Source organism: Martes martes (assembly GCF_963455335.1).
Source record: "Martes martes genome assembly, chromosome: 4".
Lineage (NCBI taxonomy): Eukaryota > Metazoa > Chordata > Mammalia > Carnivora > Mustelidae > Martes > Martes martes.
Window position 1 is genome coordinate 85,402,840 of NC_137891.1, and position 23,658 is coordinate 85,426,497.

The following is a 23,658-nucleotide window of genomic DNA, read 5'->3' on the forward strand; positions in this document are numbered from 1 at the left end:
AAAGCTGTTGGAAGCAGTCAACATGCAAGGTGTCCAGAGCCAGGATAAATCCAGCTGAGGACAGGGGGACTTAGGACTAGGAGACAAGTCTGGGTAGGACTGACAGAATAGGAGGTGGTGGTCAACTGAGTGTGAGGGTGAAAAATGAGGAGAAATAAAGAATGACTACAGAGTTCCTAGCCCAAGAACTCAAGAAGGCTGATGTCACTGATATGTGAGAGAAGAAAAAATACTGCAGGAGGACACTTTATAATGCATTCAGTTTGAACATATTAGGTTTAAGATGACAGGGACATTTAAGTATCCAAGTGGAGAGATAATATAGACAGTGACATATAAAGGTCTAGAAGTATAAAGTCCAAGGTTGAGAATATCCTGAAAAGAGATAGTGTGGTTTTATAAGAGTGAACACACTGTATATAGCATATATGTGATGTTCCAGGGTAATAAACGTTATTTTTTAAAAAGTAGACCCCTCCCCAATATGGGATGATATAAATAAATTTTTTCACCTCCAACATCCTCTCTGTTCACATTCACCACAGTATCTCAAAGGCTACCAACAGTGATTCAGTTACCTCATAGGTAGGTTTCTTCAATACTCAGAGATGAAATTCACAATAACTAACCAGGTGACATTAAATCCTAGCTGAGCAGTCTCTTAAACTCTTCATCTCTTAGCCCCATAACTGGGGACACTCGCAGCTTGGCCCAGTTTCTTTCAAAATGTCTATTATTCACAAGACTCTCTGCAAGCTCAGCTTGGAGGGTGATCAACTTATCCCCCGAAGTGCATATGGGCCATTCAAAGCACACACCAATTTTGCTGCTGAGTGTGCTGTTCTGAACATTGAAAAGGCCATCAAAACCAAAAGTGTGGATGAGGTCACTACTGTCAACAATTTGACCAACCACAGCAATGAACAAAGAAAGTATATTGCCTTTACCTATGAGAGAAGGACCAAAAATGAACTTGCATCAGCAATGAAGTCAGCCTTTTCTGGGCACCTGGGGACCATGATTTGGGGCCTATTGAAAACAGCTTCTCAATATGATGCTTCTGAGTTGAAGGCCTCCATGAAGGGGCTGGGGACTGATGAGGACTTCCTCATTGAGACCATCTGCTCAAAGACCAAACAGGAGCTTTAGGAAATTAACAGAGTCTACAAGGAAATGTAAAAGACTGATCTGGAGAAAGACATCATTTCTCAAAAATCTGGTGGCTTCTGCAAGCTGAGGGTTGCCCTGGCAAAGGGTAGAAGAGCAGAGGATGGCTCTGTCGTTGATTATGAACTGATTGACCAAGACACCTAGGATCTCTATGATGGAGTGAAGAGAAAAGGAACTGATGTACCCAAGTGGATTAGCATCATGATCAAGCAAAGTTTGTGAAATCTCCAGAAAGTATTTGAAAGGTAAAGAGCTACAGCCCTTATGACATGCTGAAGAGTATCAATAAGGTCAAAGGAGACCTGGAAAATGCTTTCATGAACCTGGTCCAGTGCATTCAGAACAAGTCCCTCTATTTTGCCGACTGAATGTATGACTCCATGAAAGGCAAGGGGACTCGCAATAAAGTCTTGACTGAATCATGTTCTCTCCCAGGAAGTGGACATGTTGCAAATTAGGTCTGATTTCAATAGAAAGTATGACAAGTGACTACACTACTGCATCCAGCAAGACACCAAGCACAACTACCAGAAAGTGCTGATGTACCTGTGCGGTGAGGATGACCAAAGCCCAGAACAGCATGAGCATCCAGGAGTGGTGCTCCTTTCTTTCCAGCTAACAGTTATAGAAAATAGCCTATGACTAGCAGTCCCCTTGTGCCCATCCTTGTGAAGATGGCATTAGCACTGCCCCCTCCTCATCCTTATTTCAGTTGCCTAAACATTGCCTGCCTCTCATGTCTAGTCTCTCCTTCTAGCCAAAGAAATGAACATTCCAAGGTGTTGGAAGTGAAATCTATGATATAAAACACTTTGCCTCTTGTGTACTGTGTCATAAACAAATGAATAAACTGAAATTTTACTTTATAAACAAATAAAAAACAAACAAAGAAAGTCTTCATCTCCCTTGGGTTTCAGATTCCTCTAATGTAGACAAAGTCTACCACTCTCAGTTCAAGGATCACTGGGCAAATATATAGCAAGGATCTGTTAAGTCAATATGGAAGACACAAGACAGTTTAAGGGATGATAGATGTACACAAGGAAACTGTATTCAAAAAGACCCATCTCTGAAATTTATTTTACACAGGACTAATGTCAATTTAATGTGGAATTTAAGAAACAAAACAAATGAGGAAAGGGAAAAACGAGAGAGAGGAAAAAAAAAAAAAAAACAAGAAACAGACTCTTAACTACAAAGAACAAACTGATGTTTACCAGAGGGAAGGTGGGTGAGGGAGATGGGTTAAATAGGTGATGGGGATTAAAGAATACACTCATCATGATGAAAATAAAATAAATAATAAAATAAAAATAAAACTGGAAGTTGCTAACACAAGAAGAAATAAATGCTTGGAAAAGTTGGGAAATAAACAATAAAGAAAGGTGGAGATTGGTAGATCAGAATATGATTATAAATAAATCAGACCATCTCATAAAAGGTGGCTCCTCCTGAGTATGTCTCTTTAGCTGATTGCTATAATATAGTTACTTTCCTGACCTTCAGTATCCTGCCAGCTCCTCTGGTCCATATCCTACTTGCATCTTTGGTAAATGAGGCAAGAGGGAACCATCCAACTATTCCTACTCAATGTAAAACAAGTATAAATCTAGAAATGTGCTCTAAGGCATAACACTACCAGATGCTTGGATAATTTTTCTTTATTTTAGGTTCTCTATTATCACAAGATGCTATATAAAGAGGAAATTGGGTACAGAGATGTGCCTTTTCTGAATGCTCTGCATTCTCTTGCATTGCTGCATTGTACAGCCCTAAGACATCGTAGGCCAAAAGAGGGTCAGCATTATTGATAGTATCTACTATGTTCAGAGAGCTTTATCTAAATATCATATAGCTTTTACTATGGAACAGATGAGTCATACTGCCTCCTGCACTGAATATAAAGATGAAGTAAATTCTTGTGTTCTCCTACTCCTTTTGGATATATGTTAATTTAACCAAGTTTTCAGGGTGATAGAAGCTGATCTAAGATGACCAATTCTATGATTCTCTATTATCTAGATTGGTGATGGCTAAATTTTAATCCAGTGGTTCATCCAATTCTAATTTAATGATTCCATTTATTCAGGTAATATTTATTGAATTCCAGCACCGAGTAAGTGCTTTGATACAAGCTAGAGATACAAAGATGAATAAGCTGTGGAGATACAGAAATTAATAAACTTCCCTCACAAAGACTATTCATCACATGAGATAATCCCGTAAATGCCAACTATAATCTAGTATATTCCAAGCTATATGTAGAACAATGAACTAAGCATGCAAAGGAAACAATGTGGAACAATGTTCTAAGGAAAAATGAGGGACACTCTACAGAGATAAAAATATTCATTTGTTCATTGATGTAACAGATATTAAGAAGTGCCTACCTGCTATAAACTAGGCTTTATTTCTAATTTTTGAGTTTACAGTAGAGGACAAGACAGATAAAATCACTCTCTCGGAGAGCTTACACATTCTGTAGAGGGAGACAGACACTAAACAAATTTCAAATGATAATAAATGCTATAAATAAAATAAAGGTGTCAGCATGTCTAGTTACTTGTATGAGGTACCCTTTGAGCAGAGACCAGAATTACAAACAGAAGTCAACAGTGCAGAAAACAAAAAACCAAAAATCAAGTCAAAGATCAAGGTCCTCTGGAAGGTACGGGCTGAACAAACAGGACATTCTTTTGAACTGAAAAGTCAGTGTGTCTACAGCATGATCAATAAGGGGAGTAAAGGTATAAAATAAGGTCAAAGAGGTTGATGGAGGTCAAATCACAAAGAGAATAATAGCAAGGAGTTTTTCTTCTATTCTAAGTATGATGAAAAGCTCCTGGAGAGTTTTGAGCAGGAAAGTAACACTCTTGACTCGCATGTTTAAAACTTCAGTCTGATTGCTGTGTGTACAGCAGATTGTGAAACAAAGCAAAAACAAAGAGGAGACTAATTGCAATAGTCTTGATAATTCAGGGTCTCATGAAAGTCAGGCAACTGTTTGTGAAGAATCTGATTCTTTCTGTGGACCATCAAGATCAAGTATAAGAGAAAGATGAAGATCCTTCCATGAACACACAGGACACAGATCTAGAGACTCAGCCTGGACAGGGATAATGATCATCTGGGTGCAGAGCAAGCAGACATCAAAGATCCAGTTTTGTTCATCCAATCAGGCCATGGAGAGTGAAGGACAATCAGAAGATTCAGAGAGAGCATAAGCACCAACTCATGGATAGTGAATGTAAACATGTGAAATATAGGTCTAGCACAAGAGGAAGACAAGGAGATAGGGCCATACAGTCAGAATTTCACTGGGGCCAAAAAGCCACTCATGGACAGTCAGGATTCAACCCAATAAGCAAACAGCCTCTCACTAGGGGCAGACGAGAAAGTACACTAGATATTGAGGATCTCATCATGACTAGAAATCCACTAAAGGAATTTGGATCCACCAATGAGGAATTTAGGTCTGGAACAACAGGAAGATGTGTCAAGCCACCAACAATCAGAAAAGAGCTCCAGATACTCAGGGTCAGCTTATAGACAAACTTTATCTACATGTTCTGACACTAGTAAAAAATAGATAGTGTGGATACAGTTATTGTCAGTTTAGAGGTAATGAAGGAGATTCAAATAGAGAGTTAACATCAACCCATGGACAGTCTGAGGAGAGCCACAGAAAACTGGAACTTAGTAAGATGAGCCAAAAAGTATCCATCCATGAATATCCTGAAGACAAAGCATGAAATTCAGGGTCTAGTCATAAATGGATGATGTCAACTCACGAGCAGTAGGAATCCAATACCAAGAGAATAATTTAACCAGTAAATTCTCCTCAGGAACAAATTAGTCATAATTATAATCAGGAAGGAGATCCTACACTCAGAAGCCAGACAATTCAAACCAAGAGGAATTTGGGTCTAATACTATCCAGATGGTAGCATAAACAGATAGGGTTATAGCTACAAACACGTCAATTATGAAAGTGCTATATATGACTATAGATGGTGTAAAAACAATAGAAACTCAGCCTTTATTCCAGTACACTGAAATCTGGAAATAGAAGTACCAATAAGCTAGTCTTGAACAGTCAAGTTCTACCTCTGATCATTCAGAGTCTAGGGTAACTTTGGATACTCAAGGATAAGCAATAAATTTAATTTGACACTATGGTCAGTCTAGATCTAACATAGGAGGATGGCCACCAACTACTTACAGCCAGTCCCCTGAATGACAGACAATTAGAATCCTTTCATTTTTTTGTCTATGTCTTCCTCTCATGATCCATCAACCATTTCAACTAGAAAACAGGCATCCAGCAATGTCCCTTCCAATGACTCTGAAGTTCAGTCAGGATATTCAAATAGAAAATGCACATCTACTAGTAGACAGATGACTTCTGACCATGAAGGACCAGGATTCAACTCAATGACATTGGAAGACAGAGATAAAGTAATATCCACTCAAGTGACATATATACGACATACACACACACACACACACACATATACACACACATATGTATATATATACACACACACACAATCAGCTCAAGTCCAGTACAAATAGGAAGACAGGATGATATGTCCAATCTCCAGGTGATCTTGGTATGAACAAAGGCAATCAAGTTCATAAAAGTGCGATGCCTAGGTGGCTTAGTCAGTTAAGCATCTGCCTTTGGCTCAAGTCATGATCGCACAGTCCTGGGATTGAGTCCCAAATCAGGTTCCTTGCTGAGCGGGGAGCCTGCTTCTCCCTCTGCCTACCACTCAGACTGCTTGTGCCCAATCTCTCTCTCTCTCTGACAAATAAATAAATAAAATCTTTAAAAAAAATTTTTTTTCACAAAAGTGGTGATCACATCTCCAGTTCTTACCAATCTGGTGAGAACAAAGGCCCAAAAAGAATAGGAGAATACAGCATCACTAGTCACTTAGTACCAAAACCAAAGGACTCAGTGGAAGGTATAGACAGGAATCTGGCCATAGTCAGCTGAGGGACAACGGAAAGTACAGATAGAATGAAGATATTTATCAGGATGGAAGTTCTGAGACAACAGGTGACAATGGAAGTAAGCAAAAAAAAAAAAATTTGACTATTTTTTGTACCAACATTCCACTCTATTAATATATCCACGAACAAAGGGATCATTATCTTAAGACACCAACAGAAGAGGAACTAAATGAAGATAAGAAGAAAAACATAAAGCACAGGAATTTATTGTAAAAACTTTTTTTTGAGGATAATTATGTCTCCTTTTCTTTAAATATGTAAATCTACTTTAATCCTTCAAATTAGTGTTAATCTTATTTTAAAAGATAGTGTACATTTGTCCTCTTCAGTTAGCATATGTTAGCAGTGTAAGTTTAAATTTTAATAATATTATAAAAAATTTTGTTATGTGAAGTTCATTAGAGTGTTAAAGATGAGAGTTCAAGTTCTAACATTTCTGCAAATTTTGATATTACACATGACTCTTTAAGGTGATGTATTAGGTGTTACAGCATCATCACATTACTGTGACAGCAATTCCTTTGAGTTTATAGACCAAGCATCCAGTCTCTGGTATCAGACTATGCAGATGCATAAAAATTGCCAATAAAAATTTATGAACAATATGTCTTGCCTCTTTCCTGTTCCATTACCCAACTTTATAAATGGTAAGACTGGAAACTGATCCAAAAATGCAGAGAACTAATGACAGAGCTGTGGAGAACAAAAACATTTAAATGCTGCCCTAGGAAGAGGGGCCCTCAAAAAAGTCTGGAAGAGTCTGTAAAAATCAGATTGTAAAGTGTTGAAAAGTAAATGAAAGGTGATAGGTGCTCAGTGTTCTTTTAAGGAGTTAGGTTATGAAGGAGTAGAAAGAGTTAGCTGATGAGAATAAATTAGATGACAATTTATCATCTCTCCCCTCATCTCAATCCTTCTCTTTCTCTTTTATTGCTTTTCCTAATGTGTACACCACCATCCAGTCATCCAAGCTGGAGCCTTGTTACATCCATTCCCTTGCCCCTCACCTGACTGAGCTTCCTTGTTCACCTCATCTCCTTATGGTCAAGCATTATCATAGCAGTGAGTCATATCTTGTCTCTCCTCTGTTCAAAACCCTGCAAAATAATAAGACAACTATGCAGTGTGTTAGAAATATGTGCCAAATGGAGTGGTCAGGGTAGGCCTTACTGAGAAGGTGATACTTGACAAGCACCTAAAGGACATAAATGATAAAACCAAGTGAATATTTGGGCAGAAAGCATTCCTGAAAACAGTCCTAAGTAAAGAGTATGCCTGGAGGTTTGGGGGAATTACAAGGAAGCAATATGGCTTCAGCAGAGTCTCCTCCTATGGAGGAGAGAAAATCAAAGAGGATATGGGGCCTAATCAGTTTCATACTTATCACAATCACACTAAAGTATCCAACCCTCTTCGAAAGAGAGAGAGAGAAACCAAGAAACAGAAACAGACTCGTAACTGTAGAGAACACATTGGTGGTTACCAGAGGAGAGAGGGTGGGGGTTGGGTGAAATAAGTGATGGGGATTAAGGAGTGCGCTTGTCATGATGAGCACTGGGTGATATATGGAAGTGTTGAATCACTATATTGTAGACCTCAAATTAATATTACACTAAATGTTAACTAACCAGAATTTATTCTTTTATTTTTTCAGTGTTCCAAGATTCATTCATTGTTTATTAACTAGAATTTAAATAAAAACTTTTTAAAAATATCCCTCCCTCTCTCTCTCTCTCTCTCTCTCTCACACACACACACACACACATACACACACACACACACACAAAGGCTCTAGACTGACTTCCAACAACCAAGAGCTCTATGTCTTAGCTCTTCCCTTCCTATACCTGAAGCTCAGCTGTCACCCTAATATCACCCATGCTAACAGGCGATAGTTGAAGGGTCCCTGAGGAGCACTTCCATCTTTCTCCTCCCACCGTTTGCTATGATGGACCAGGCCTACATGCGGAAAGCCTCAGGTAGGCAGCAACAAGAGATACAGACTATGAATGGTCATCCCAGTAAGAGCATCAAAACGCAAATTAAGAAGATGAACACACACTAGAGAAAAATATTGGCAGACTAAATTAGAGGATACAAGTAAGAATGAGCTCTGGTTTCCCAGCATCTGGAGCACTTTTTAGAACTTGGAGGAGCAAAGGGAAAATACTAACAGGAGAAGGAAATAGTTGTAGAGGAAGACCAATACTCTAGCAGAGTATGTTTCAGGGCCTGGGGCTGGAGCTAAAAGATACATCACCATGCCTACCCCACTCCCTAGAGAATAGATACTGAGCTATAAAATTATATCACATTTATTTTTTATTTTTTGATATGAGAGAAAAATGACCCTTGTACCTAGAAAGAAGAATATGAAGGGAAACGCCAACTGACAGGTTTTAGCTAACTTCTTTTGACTTCCCTTAACCCAAAGTCATGAGCATCAACATTCTCTGTTTGTTATGTATCTGGGTTTTTTTTTTAGATTATTTATTTATTTATTTATTTGACAGACAGAAATCACAAGTAGGCAGAGAGGCAGGCAGAGAGAGAGGAGGAAGCAGGATCCCTGCTGAGCAGAGAGCCAGATGCGGGGCTCGATTCCAGGACCCTGGGATCATGACCTGAGCCGAAGGCAGAGGCTTTAACCCACTGAGCCACCCCGGCGTGCCGTCCCTGGTTTTTATGTAGTTTCCTCATTCATAAAGACTAAGCTATGAAGAATTGCCAGGAACTGCATGGGGGGTACGAGGGGAGAGGAAAGAAAGAGCAGGGAGGAAAACACTTTCTGTAGCTTTTTCCTAAGACCCAGCAGATGGTGCTATAAGAACCTTGCCTTCTGGACAAGCGTGAAAGTGAGTGCCCTGGGGCAGAAAGAGAACTTCACTGTTTATCTTCACCAGTTTTGTTTCTTGGTGGTGGTTATGGTGGTTGTGGTTGTGGTTATTGTTGTTTTGGGTCAAACACTTCATTCCTCAAGAACTCCCCTCCAAATTCTCCTTTTTCTAAGACATGAATAGTCCCATATTCCCTAGCTATTCCTAGGAAAAAGCATATTTGAGTGTGAATCTCATCTTCTCCATTTAGTAACTAAGTGACTTAAAACAAGTTACATATTTTCTCTGAGCCTCAGTTTTATCATCTGCAAAATGGAGGTAAGAATCCTACATCATATAGTTGTGAGGATTAATAAAATGATGAACATAAGTGTGCAAAGCACTATGCTTGACATAAAGAGGAACATAATTTTCTTTCTTCTGCCTAAATGTGGAAGTACTAAAAAAAAAAACCTAGAACGTGACACATAGCATAAGAAATCTCTTTTCCCAAACACTGTCATCTCCAAGGGAAAACCGATTTATGAAGGGGGAGTCTTCATGCCCACCCTTTTACTATGGAGCACATAATCTGATAAAATCATGATTCTCTGTTTGGGAAAGGATTTTTGTGATAATCTAGTCCAACTCTTACATTAGTAATATTCAAAAGGGAATGAAGAAGCCAAAACACACATTGAATATGCCTCTTGTTTTCAGGACATGAACCAGGAAATAGTACTCAACAAATCTCTGGTGGCTGACATTGGAAGATATTCAGAAAATGTAGCTTTGAAAGGGTTAAAACTTTCTATGATACACGGAAATTTTTTAATGCCCCCCACAATAAATTCAATTACTTTGCAAAGAGCTCAATGCATATTTAGTCAATTCAGAGGTTAAAACTTCTTTACATAAAGTCAAAATTTACCTCTCTTTTTCAAGTGCCCAAAGGTCCCTTGTTCTGCTCCCTTTTCCTACCACCTCATGCACACTGACACTCACAAACAGACCTCCACATTGTCTCTTCCACAGGAGTTCATGGTTCTGCTGCCCCACACTTCCCAGCCCTTCTCTCCTATCTAGGACTCTCCTCTCCTGGGGAATCTTCCTGACAAGAAAGTGTAGAGGAGAGTCAGGGTTCACATTCATCCATTGTGATATGTGAAATTAAGGTATTTAAACTGTCAGTAAGTCAGTGTCAATACATAAGTTTTACTGAAACACAGGCATGCTCATTTTTTTGCACGTCATCTATGAATGCTTTCATGCTACCAGGCCGCAGCTGCGTAGCTGCAAAAAAGACTGTCCCACAAAGCCTAAAATATGTACTATCTAGCCCTTTACAGAAGAAGTTTGCCAACCCATCAATTAGGAGAACACTGGCTCCAAGAGCATGTTTTGCCTAGAATAGTCTTCACCAACAACCCTCTCTTCCCTCTGTGGCAACAACTGTCTCTGACAGGAAATTAGTCTTCACTCAGCAAATGCTACCTCCCCTGCATTCCCACAGTCTCAGTCACACCTTCAAAAAGCTCCCTCCTCTGATGGAAGCATGACAATCTGGCCCAAATCAGACATCTAGAGGAAACACAGCCACAAAATGGATACTGACTCTGCAGCCCTCTGGGTAGTTCTTAGAAGAAAACAGAGAGTCATAATGGTTGAATTTGGAATCATGTAATTTATCATTTACCAATAGTTGCAACCACTCCTTCCCAAATCCTAATGACTATATTGCATAAGCTTCAAGTCCATGTGACTTCACTCAGCTTCAGTGACATTCGTGCTATACATACAATTCACAATGGATGAAATGCAGAGTAAGTTTGCAGGGATAATCAGAAAGCCACTTATTGATTCCCAAGCTTAAGATTCAGTTCCTATTCAGGTGAAATTATGTCCTCTGAGGTGAAGATGACAGGAGAGAGGGTAGACCCCAATCTTGTGAAAAAGTAGAAGTTGGCCAATGCCGAGTACTACAGACATGACCCTCACTCTTCTTTCAATTCAATATGACAAACATTTACTGGGAACTTTTATGTGCCAAGTAATGTGCTGAGTCCCCCAGTGACACAGGTAATAATGCCATTCCCTATTCTCAAGAAACTCACAGGATAGAAGTGATAAAAACACATAGACAGATACATACCGTATACAGATACATGCATGTGTAAGAAAGGATATACACCAAATAACGAACTATAGCTATTTCTGGGTAGGAAGGTTACAGGTATTTTCATTTGCTTTGCTTTGCTTATCTGTGTTTTTCTAATTTTTTATATTAAACATTAATTACATAGTAAAATAATTTTAAAACATTTTACAATATAGTATGATTGATACTATAACAAAACTATGCACAAGGTACACAGTTATAACTCTCCTGAGTAATTCAAGAAATACTTCTTACACGATGTCTAAAGTAGGTTTTTAAAAATGAATAGCAGTGCACTAGGCAGATAATGAGGAAAGATATTCCAAGAAAAAAAACATGAAATAGGACAGTATATTCAGGAAGGCTTAAGTAATTAATTACTGGTGAAGCATAAAGAACAGGGAGAGAAGAGATAGGGCTAGAGAGAAGCCACAGCCCAGATCATGAATAACCTTGGATACCATGCTAAAGAGCATGGATTTCTTTCTAAGGTTATATAGTGGTTAAAATGAAAGCCATATTGATGAATGGCCACTAAGGTATAGTAAATAAGTTTAGGTAAAGAGACCAGAAGCCCTTTACAGTCATTATCAATTCAAGAGAAATGGTAATAATACCATGGGTAATAATATCATGGATGATACTTTAGCTGGAAATCCATATAAGAAAATAAAGCTTAAAATGAGAGAGTTTGACTGAATAATCCTTAAGGTTCCTTTTAAACACCAGACTCCATGATTCTTGGACATTTGGTCCCCGATGTTCCTGCACACATTCCATTCAACTCCAATTAAAGTCCGTGTAATTGTTATCAATGCATTATGATAGACACTTTGTTGAATATGCCAAGAGATCTTTCTGCAGTGTTCAGAGACTCTGGCAGGTGGGGCTGCTAATAGCCCAGATTTGGGAACTGCTAATGCAATATCAGGTGAACAAGTAAGGAAGACAAACACCTGGGAGGTGGAGATGGAGGTGTAGGTGGAGCTGTGCTTATTTGGGAGTGAATCAGAACATCTCAAAGAGCAGCTCCTCCCTGAGATGGACCATTATTCGCTCTATAAAAAGGTCACCATCCTCAACTAGCAGCACCCTGTAAGCTACTCCAGTCTCCATCCTACTTGTTCCTCTGGTGAACTAGGTAAGTGAACAGGAGTACTTTGGGCTATAAATTACAAGAATCTAGGATGTATTCTAAGGCAAAGAGGCACTGGATACCAGGCTTTTCTTTTTTTAAGACTTTATTTATTTATTTGACAGAGAGAAATCAGAAGTAGGCAGAGAGGCAGGCGGAGAGAAAGGAGGAAGCAGGCTTCTGTTGGGTGGAGAGCCCAATGTGGGGCTCGATCCCAAGACCCTGAGATCATGACCTGAGCCAAAGACAGAGGCTTAAACCACTGAGCCACCCAGGCACCCCACCAGCTTCTTTTTAATGTACTTTGGGGACTTTGATATAATTTTAACTTTATTGAGAAGGAAAATAAAGAGATGACTGGAAATGATGGTACCTTCTTTCTTCAGGGTCATTTTCTTAAAGACGATGGGGTTTCAATTGTCACTAGGCAAGTTGCCCCTGGACTACTGAGCTTTTTCTCTCTGTTGTAAAATCAGTAAACCCTGAAAGTCAGTCCCTGTTTGGATAATGAAAACAGAAGTGGGACTGATAGCAGCTGCATCCAGCTCCATATCACCTAGGCCTGTAGTTGCCCACTTTGTGTACTTTCTCTGGCCTACAAGTTTTGAGAGTCTAGCTTAGCCACTGGAGTCAGGCATACCATGTGGATGATAGACCAGTCCCTCTTCAGTGATGGTTGGCACCTAAAGAGGAATCGAAGAAGTGAGTAGACTGGCACACCCAGGATTTCTCTAGCTTTAGAACAATGCTCATGAAATTATCCCTGGTAAATGTGGGGAGCTCAAAGCAGAAAATCATTGCTCCTACATACATTCAGGAATGAAAATGAGATATAGATTCTGTTCCCACTTTCATCACTCTCTTGCTACATGGCTTGAACAAGTCTATCAACTCTGGATTGGTTCTTGATTTCAAAAGGATGAATTTGATGATGCCCAATTAATTCTGAACAACTATTACAAATGATTGGAACTATTTATGTATATAAGCAAGAAAAGGGAATAATATAAGGTGGGTCTCTCTCTTTTCCATTAGGTTAAATTTACCAAAAAAATGCCTAAACTCCTAAAAAGTATTGTCACTGTCATTGATCTTTTCTACCAATATGCCATCCGGGATGGGGAGTGTGACATGTTGAACAAGGCAGAACTGAAAGAACTTTTGGAAAATGAGTTTCATCAAATTCTGAAGGTAAGAACTCCAGGTCAGGACTGAAGACAGCTGCAATGCTCTTCTTCATCCCCTCCTACCTTTTTGTCACCTATGTCACACTCCTACAGGACTCTCTCTACTTCGTAATAGAGAACAGGGGTTGGTAAAGCCTTGCAATATGATCAAAAGTTGACCCAAGTGGTTTCTAAAACATGACCAAGGGATGTGATCCTACTGAACAGACAAAATCCATAGATTATATAATATCCCATCTGTGTGAGTAATTCTTACGGAATAAAAAATTAAGATGGTTCTCAGAAAAAAAAAAGTAGGTAAAATTCATCTTCTTCCCTTTATTTGTCATTCTTCAGCCCATTCTCTCCGCTGCCCATTTCTGAGATTGTGACACTACAAGGCCTCTGAGTTCAGGAAGTTAGCATCTTACTCCTAAATCATGAAACTTGGTGACCACCATCTTAAAATGTCACCTCTGAAAAATATATATATATTTGGGAGCTTAGATCTAGCTCTTCATTATATCCAGCTGCCTATGAAATATTTCTTATTTGGATTCCTAAGGGTGTAATTCAGTGTGTCAAATATGAAACCATTTTCCCTCCTATATATAGGATATATATAGGATATATATAGGATATAGTAAATATCTTATTTACCCAAGGCAGAAATCTGGTTCGGTTCATGGCTTCTTCTCTCAGCAAGCACCTCCATCCTCAACCTTTCATCTAATTCATCAATAGTCTCTCAAAACAGCCCATTTCTCTCCATCACTATTGCTAGTCCTCTGGATCAGGTCACCTTCTATTTCCAATCTTAGTCATCATAAGTGCAAATCTAATCATTTCACAGCTCAATTCAAAATCCTTCAAAAGCTGCCAGATCTTTTTGGGGGGGGGGGGTTGAGAGAGGAAGAGAGAGAATACTCACTCCAGGGGTGAGGGGGGAAAAGAGGGAAGGGCTAGGCTCCATCTCACAACCTGGGATCATGACCTGAGCTGAAAACAAGAGTCAGATACTTAACCGACTGAGCCACCCAGGTGCCCCAAAAGTTCACAGCTTCTAAAATATAAAGTCCAAAGTTCCTTTACACAACTTAAAATGCATGATCTGAACCCTATTTGTTTCTCCAGCAATATCCCCTGACTATTGAGACTCAAAATTTAACAATCCTGAATGTCTTTCAGTGCCTCATATGAGCCATGCATCCTCTAACCTCCAGCTTTGTTCATATTGTTCTTTCTGCCTGGAACAATCTTTTGCCCTCTCTCCCTCCTTTCCTAACCCTTCATTTGGCTAAGTCCAACCCATACTTCAAAAGACATCACTTCCTCTCATTAACCTTCCTTGAACCCCCACTGGTTCTCCTATGGTGTACTTTCAAAAACATTATCACAATACACTGTAATTTTAAGTTTGTGTGTCTATGCATTTTGTCAGAAAACAAACTTGTTCACTGCTTTATCTTCCATTTTGTCAGAAAACAAACTTGTTCACTGCTTTATCCCTGCACTGAACCCAATGCTAAGCAGAGAGTAGGTGCACAATAAATCTTCATTAAATGAATTAATTAATGAAGTAATAGCTGGGAAAATAAAGAAAATTCATATATAATTATGCTAATCATTCATATTTGACCTATTCTTTTTTCATTTTTTTAAATTCCTTTTTATAAATTAGCTAATCATATTTGACCATTTCTTACAAAATATAATTCATTCCTTTTCCCTAACATCTTCCATTTGCATCTTCTAGCAATTTCTCACTGCATTGTTCATTACCTATTTCTTTCTTTCTGCTCAGGATAGAGCAGTCCTGCCTAAAGGATTGGGTGGCTGAGCTCCACCTAAGCCAGAATATCTGGCTACAGTCTTCTTTCAAATGGTTAGCTGGATATGTAGTCCATAGTGAAATAGCTGCCCCTTGTATCTTGTTCCTATACAGAATCCAGATGATCCAGACACTGTAGATATCATCATGCAAAATCTGGATCAAGACCGTGACAAGAAAGTGGACTTTATTGAGTATCTTCTGATGATATTTAAACTGGCTCAGGCTTGTAATAAAATCATCAGCAAAGATTACTGCCAAGCTTCAGGGTCAAAGCAGAGAGACCACAATCACCAGCACCAAGAGGAACAAAGTGAAACAAAAGAGGAGGACAAAAGGCAAGGTCATTCAAGGTCAAGTACAGGAGAGAATGATTCCAGGGGCTCCAGAAGAAGCAATAAACACAGGTCTGGGTCCAGCTCCAGAAGAATGGACCATCAAGGAGGCTTGTCAAGTTCAGAGCACAGGCAAAGCTCTGGGGAAAGAAGAAGAGAGCCAAGTTCAGGCCACTTCAAAGAGAGTAAGAAAAACAGGCATGGCTCTTATCAACAAGAGAGGTCTGAGAGTCATTCTTCTGGTCAGAGGCAACATAGAACCAATAAAAGTGGTCAATCTGGACTTAGTAGACAACAAAAATGGTCTACAAGCAATGAGGGATATGGGTCTGAATCAGGCCAGTCCATAAGCAATGGCAAAAATCAGTCAAGCTCCTATGAGTCCTCTACTCATAGAAAACATAGCAGCAGCTCTACTCATCAGTCAGGAGGTTATGGAAGACAAAATCATGGCTCTGTGTCAGGCCAGTCCTCTAATTATGGAAAATATGGACCTGGTTCGAATCAGTCTTCTAGTCAGAAATACCATGAATCTAGCTCAGGATCCAGTTTAGGTGAATCATCAAGCTGTGGACAACATAGATTTGGATCAGGTCAGTCCTCTGGCTATGAACAACATAGATCTTGCTCAGGTCAATCTTCTGGCTTTGGGCAACATGGATCTTGCTTAGGTCAATCTTCTAGTTATAGACAAAATAGTTCTACTTCAGGATGTTCATCAAGCTGTGGACATTATGGATCTGGCTCAAGTCAATCTTCTAGCCATAGCCAACACTGGTCCAGCTCAGGAGAGTCTTCTCACTATGGACGACATAGTTCTGGCTCAAGTCAATCTTCTGGCCACAGCCAACATGGGTCTGGCTCAAGAGAATCTTCTAGCAATGGACAACATAGGTCTGGCTCAAGTCGATCTTTTAGCCCCACCCAACATGGATCAGGAACAGGCCAGTCCTCTGGCTTTGGGCAACATGGGTCAGGATCAGGTCAGTCTTTTAGCCATAGCCAACATAGGTCTGGATCAGGCCAGTCTTCTGGCTATGGACGACATAGATCTGGCTTAGGTCAGTCCTCTACATATGGTCATCAAGGGTCTGGATCAGGTCAGTCTTCTGGCTTTGGGCAACATGAGCCTAGCTCAGGAGAGTCTTCTGGCACTGAGCATAGATCTGGCTTAGGTCAATCATCCAGCTCTGGACAGCATAAATCTGGATATGGTCAATTGTCTAGCTATGGACAACATGGTTCTACTTTTGGGCAGTCATCAAGCTGTGGTCAACATGGATCTGGATCAGGACAGTCCTCTAGTTATGGCCAACATAGGTCCGGCTCAGGCCAGTCTTCTGGCTATGATCAACACAGATCTGGCTCTGGTCAGTCTTCTGAATATGGTCATCATAGATCTGGATCAAGTCAATCTTCTGGTTTTGGACAACATGGGTCTAGCTCAGGTCATTCTTATGGCTTTGGGAAACATGGGTCTAGCTCAGGTCAGTCTTATGGCTTTGGGCAACATGAGTCTAGCTCAGGAGAGTCCTCTGGCACTGAACATGGATCTGGCTTAAGTCACTCATCAAACTCTGGACAGCATGAATCTGGATACAGTCAGTCTTCTAGCTATGGACAACATGGTTCTGCTTCTGGACAACAGTCATCAAGCTGTGGTCAACATGAATTTGGATCAGGCCAGTCTTCTGGCTATGGCCAACACAGAGCTACCTCAGGTCAGTCCTCTAGATATGGTTATCATGAGTCTGGATCAGGTCGGTCTTCTGGCTTTGGGCAACATTGGTCTGGATCCAGCCATCATTCTAGCTATGGCCAGCCTGGGTCTGGATCAGGCCAGGCTTCTGGCTATGGTCAGCATGGGTCTGGCTCAGGACAGTCTTCTGGCCATGGTCAGTATGGTTCTGGCTCAGGTCAATCCTCTATCTATGGACAATATGGTTCTGCTTCAGGACAGACATCAAACTGTGATCAACATGAATCTGGATCAGGCCAGTCTTCTGGCTATGGGCAACAGAGATCGGGCTCAGGTCAGTCCTCTAGAAATGGTTATCATGAGTCTGGATCAGGTCAGTCTTCTGGCTATGGCCAACATGGGTCTGGATCCAGTCAGTCTTCTAGTTATGGCCGAAATGGGTCTGGATCAGCTCAGTCTTCTGGATTTGGGCAACATGGGTCTGGCTCAGGTCAGTCTTCTAGCTATGGTCACCATAGGTCTCGATCAGGACAGTCTTCTGGCCATGGTCAGTATGGTTCTGGCTCAAGTCAATCCTCTAGCTATGGTCAATATGGTTCTGCTTCAGGACAGACATCAAGCTGTGGTCAACATGAATCTGGATCAGGCCAGTCTGCTGGCTATGGACAACAAAGATCAGGCTCTGGTCAGTCCTCTTGGTATGGTCATCATGGGTCTGGATCAGGTCAGTCTTCTGGCTTTGGGCAACAAGAATCCAGCTCAGGAGAGTCCTATGGCAATGAGAAGGGATCTGGCTTAGGTCAGTCATCAAGCTCTGGACAGCACAAATCTGGATATAATCAGTCCTCTAACTATGGACAACATGGTTCTGCTTTTGGACAGTCATCAAGCAGTGGTCAACATGCATCTGGATCAGGCCAGTCTTCAGGCTTTGGGCAACACTGGTCTGGCTCAGGTCAGTTTTCTGGCTGTGGGCAACATGGGTCTGAATCTGGTCAGTCTTCCGGCTTTGGTCAACATAGCTCTGGATCAGGCCAGTCTTCTGGCTATGGAGAACATGGGTCTGGATCCAGCCAGTCTTCTAGTTATGGCCATTATGGGTCTGGATCAGCTCAGTCTTCTGGCTTTGGGCAACATGGTTCTGGATCCACTCAGTCTTCTAGTTATGGCCAACATGGGTCTGGGTCAGCTCAGTCTTCCGGCTTTGGGCAACATAGATCTGGCTCAGGTCAGTCTTCTAGCTATGGTCACCATAGGTCTCGATCAGGACAGTCTTCTGGCCATGGTCAGTATGGTTCTGGCTCAAGTCACTCCTCTAGCTATGGACAATATGGTTCTGCTCCAGGACAGACATCAAGCTGTGGTCAACATGCATCTGGATCAGGCCAATCTTCTGGCTTCGGACAACATGTGTCTGGATCCAGTCAGTCTTCTAGTTATGGCCAACATGGGTCTGGATCAGGTCAGTCTTCTGGCTTTGGGCAACATGGGTCTGTATCCAGTCAGTCTTCTACCTACAGCCAACACGGGTCTGGATCAGGCCAGTCTTCTGGCTTTGGGCAACATGGGTCTGGATCCAGCCAGTCTTCTAGTTATGGCCAACATGGGTCTGGATCAGCTCAGTCTTCTGGCTTTGGGCAACATAGATCTGGCTCAGGTCAGTCTTCTAGCTATGGTCACCATAGGTCTCAATCAGGACAGTCTGCTGGCCATGGTCAGTGTGGTTCTGGCTCAGGTCAATCCTCTAGCTATGGACAATATGGTTCTGCTCCAGGACAGACATCAAGCTGTGGTCAACATGCATCTGGATCAGGCCAGTCTTCCGGCTTCGGACAACATGTGTCTGGATCCAGTCAGTCTTCTAGTTATGGCCAACATGGGTCTGGATCAGGTCAGTCTTCTGGCTTTGGGCAACATGGGTCTGGATCCAGTCAGTCTTCTACCTATAGCCAACATGGGTCTGGATCAGGCCAGTCTTCTGGCTTTGGGCAACATGGGTCTGGATCCAGCCAGTCTTCTAGTTATGGCCAACATGGGTCTGGATCAGGCCAGTCTTCTGGCTTTGGGCAACATGGGTCTGGATCCAGCCAGTCTTCTAATTATGGCCAACATGAGTCTGGATCAGGTCAGTCTTCTGGCTTTGGAAAACATGAGTCTGGATCCAGTCAGTATTCTAGCTATGGCCAGCATGGGTCTGGATCAGGTCAGTCTTCTGGCTCTGGGCAACATGGGTCTGGATCAGGTCAGTCTTCTAGCTATGGCCAATACAGGTCTGGCTCAAGTAGATCTTCTAGTCACAGCCGACATGGGTCTGGCTCAGGTCAGTGTTCCAGTTCTGAACAATATGGTTCTGGACCACGCCATTCGTCTAGCTCTGAGCAGTGTGGTTCTAGATTTGGTCAGTGTTCTAGCTCCGAGCAATATGGGTATGGCTCATGTCACTCATCTACCTCTGGACAATGTGGTTCTGGATCTGGTCAGTATTCTCATTCTGAAGAGTACAGATCTTGTTCATGTCACCCATCTAGCTCTGGGCAATGTGGTTCTGAATCTGGTCAGTGTTCTAGCTATGAGCAACATGAAATACAAGGGAGATGTAGATCAAGTTCAAGTGAAACTCGTAATGAATACAGTAGACCCAAAATGTGCTCGATCCCTAATCAATCAAGAAGCAATAGCCAAGAATGGTCAGAGTGTGGCCAAAAAGAAAGAGGTAGGAGTTATGGCCTATCAGGTAGTGGGCCTGATCGATATGAGAGAATTCACGGACAATCAAGAACATGTAGGCAACAAAGCCAAGGATGGAGCCAAGGTCCATCTGACTGTATCCATTCAAATTGTAATGAAGAACAAATAAGAAGCAGTTATAGACAAGAAGTAAGCTCATCAAGTTGTGGTTCTAGACAACTTACACCCTCCTATGGACATTCTAGATCCAACACTACCAATACACTGTTAATTTGCAAGGAGGGTAATAGACAAGGTGACTATTGTTATAAGAGAGGAGGAGATAATTGTGCAGGGGAAAGTACCAGCCCAAGTTCCCACAGTTTCCCTAGTAGCACACCACTCTATAAATATATCCAAGAGCAGAGGTGCCAATTCTAGGGATGAATAATAAATATAAGTGAAATTAATTCAAGTAGCCATTCAAGAAATACAAAAATGTTACAGATAAGCAATTCATTATAAAACTCCTTTTAAAAGTGGGTATATCTATTTCTTCCTCTAAACATGTACTCTATTCCTTGTTATTAAGTTTTCCTCAGAAGAATGTAGGGTATGTGGGCACTTTGTTAGGAAATATTGAGTTGAACAAATTATGTGTGGGAATAAATTTAAAGGAATAATACAAAGCATATGAAAAGCATGGGGTTTAGTTGAGGTATCTTTTTGAGAGTTCATTACTAAAGCTTTCAGTGTAAGTCTAAAGAACAAAGTATTAGAAATGCATTACCAGTTCTGGGGTCAAAGCCTCTCTTATAGCAACATGGAGGGACCATAGTTGTGGTATCCCCCACATTGGATGGTGACAGAATGGAGAATATTCTAAAAGCAAAAATGTAATGTTGGTTGTTTCCTTACTTATCAAAACCATCAAGACCCTATTCTTGGGTAAGTCTTTAGTCAGTAAGTTAACAAGTTTCATTTAAAAAATGGGACCAAGAGCTTCTCTCTTGCCAGGGAGTGACTTAAACAGCAGGGATGGACCCTGCAGGATAAAGGGATCCAAATGTGGATTCTAACTTGGTTTCAGCAAGAAAGTTCTTGCCCCCTACTCCTAAGAATTTGCCCCAGGTTAAAAAAGGAAGAGCAATAGCATGGTCTCCAACCTACTTTTATAGTTCATTGGTTTTTTCCACATAGGAAAATATCATTTGTGCCCAGATGGAAAGGAAGACTATCTGCCACTGCTATATAGTTTTTGGCTTGACTATAAAATATTTGTTTCAAGTCTTTGGATCCAAATAACTGGATTGCATAAAATTGATAATAAATAATCATGACCAAATACTGAGGTCTGTGTCATCTCTGCTTCATTTCACTTCTCATGCATAGGTGGTCAGACTAGAAACTAACTCAAAAGTTATTGTCCAAGGTCCTATCCTTCACAAACAACCCAGACTATATAAAGAATTTTAAACTTTAGGGATAACACAAACAACTCAGTTTAAGAATGGGCAAAATCTGATTGAAAAAAGATGTACAAATGGCCAACAGGCACATGAAAAGATATATGATGTCACTAGTCATTAAGGAAATGCAAGTTAAAACATAGTAAGATACTACTACACACCATTAGAATGTCCAAAAATAAAAATACTGGCAATGCCAAGTGTAGATATAACAAGTGGGAAAAAAAATAATGACACAGTCACTTTGGAAAATAGTGTGGCAATTTCTTATAAGGTTACTATACCTGACTATATTACCCAGCAATTCTGCTCCTAGGTGGAAAGAAACATATGTCCACATGAAGATTTTTACATGAATGTTCATAGAAGTTTTAATAATAATAGCCTGAAACTAGAAACAACCCAAATGCAACCAATGAATAGATAAACAAACGGTCGTACAGCCATACAATGAAATACTATTTAAGAATGAAAAAAGAATGAACTATTGATATACATGATGAATGAACTTCAATGACATTATACTGATCAAAAGAAGCCAGACATGAAAACGTACATATAATGTGATTCCACTTACGTGAAACTTACTGAAGATAAAAACAGAAAGTAGATCAGTAGTTAACTAGGAATGGGGGTAGAACTTATGACTTACGAATCAGCTATAAATAGGAACACAAGGGAGAACAAGAGTAATGGAATTGTTCTATAAATGCACCTTATCATATGAAAGCTATATCATAAAAGTTGATTTTGTTTAAAGTCTTCACAAAGCTTTTTGTGAAACTTGACACACTAATTCCAAATTTTTTTATATAGAAGAATAAAGAATTAAAAATGACCAGGACAGGGCAACTGGGTGGCTCAGATGGTTAAGCGTCTGCCTTCAGCTCAGGTCATGATCCCAAGAGTCCTGGGATTGAGTCCCAAATAAGGGTCCTAGCTCAGCAGGGAGCCTGCTTCTCCCACTTCCTCTGCCTGCCACTCCCCCTGCTTGTGCTCTGTGTCAAATAAATAAATAAATAAAATCTTTTTTTTTTTTTAATGACTAGGATAATTTTTAAATAAGAAGATGAACCATGAGAGACTGTGGACTCTGAAAAGCAATCTGAGGGTTTTGAAGAGGTGGGGGGTGGGAGGTTGGGGGAGCCAGGTGGTGGGTATTATGGAGGGCACGTATTGCATGGAGCACTGGGTGTAGTGCATAAACAATGAATTCTGTTATGCTGAAAAGAAATAAATAAAAAAAAAGGAAGAGGAATGTCATCAGATATCAAAAGGTATTACAAAGTTATATTTAGGACAGAATGGAATTGTTGTAAGAACAGACACATAGAGCAATGGAATATTCAGAAACAGACCCATACACACCTGACGTATAACAGTAATGACTCTGCATCTTGGTGGGGAAAGAAAACCTCTCAATAAATAGTTCCACCATTATTGCTTTTCCATGTGAAAAAAAATTATACCTCCATTTCATATGTCATACGCAACATCAGTTCCAAGGGAATTAGAGACCTAAAGTGTGATAAGCCAAACATTTTTAAATGTTAAAGAAAATATAGGACAATATTTTTATGACTTCAAAGTAGATGGAAGCCTTAAAAAAGAAACATAAGAACCTCAAAGAAAAAATTAATGAATCTTACTATAATCAAATTCTAAATGTCTGTAAATCAAAAGATACTCTCAAACCATAAAAAAGAGAGGACACAGACTAGGATAAAACTTTTTTTTTTTTGCAATGCCTATAGACAACTGACTAATAGCCAGATTGTATAAAGAACTTATAAATATCAAATTAGGAAAAAACAGCCAAACTTATAAAAAGAAAATTTTCCAAAATAGAAATCTGAATGGCCAAGTGGCACTTTTAAAATGATTCTCAGGGGAACAGAAAATTAAAACACAATGAAATTTCATTTCATAACCATCAGATTAGAAAACACTAAATTCTAACCATATCCAGTGTTGGGGATGACATGGAGTAATAAGGTCTAAACTGGTAACCACTTAGGAAGCAATTTGGCAAGCACACAAGAGTTACCAAAATGTTGTAAACAACTTAAAGTTTCAACAGAAGAATAGAGAAATATCAGTATACTAGAATGCTATGCAGCAGTTAAAATTTATGGCATGTATATGGAGAGGGCAGAATATAACACCCCAAAATATGTCATTTTGTCATGTGGA

At 40.2% G+C, this 23,658-nt stretch overlaps 1 pseudogene across 1 annotated transcript; it reads left to right on the forward strand.

The window, feature by feature from the left end:
- Positions 1 to 726: 726 nt before the first annotated feature.
- Positions 727 to 1,812, forward strand: LOC308341627 (annexin A2-like; annotated as a pseudogene). The gene has a single exon. The product of its transcript is annotated as an annexin A2-like (transcript).
- The last annotated feature ends 21,846 nt before the right edge of the window (positions 1,813 to 23,658 follow it).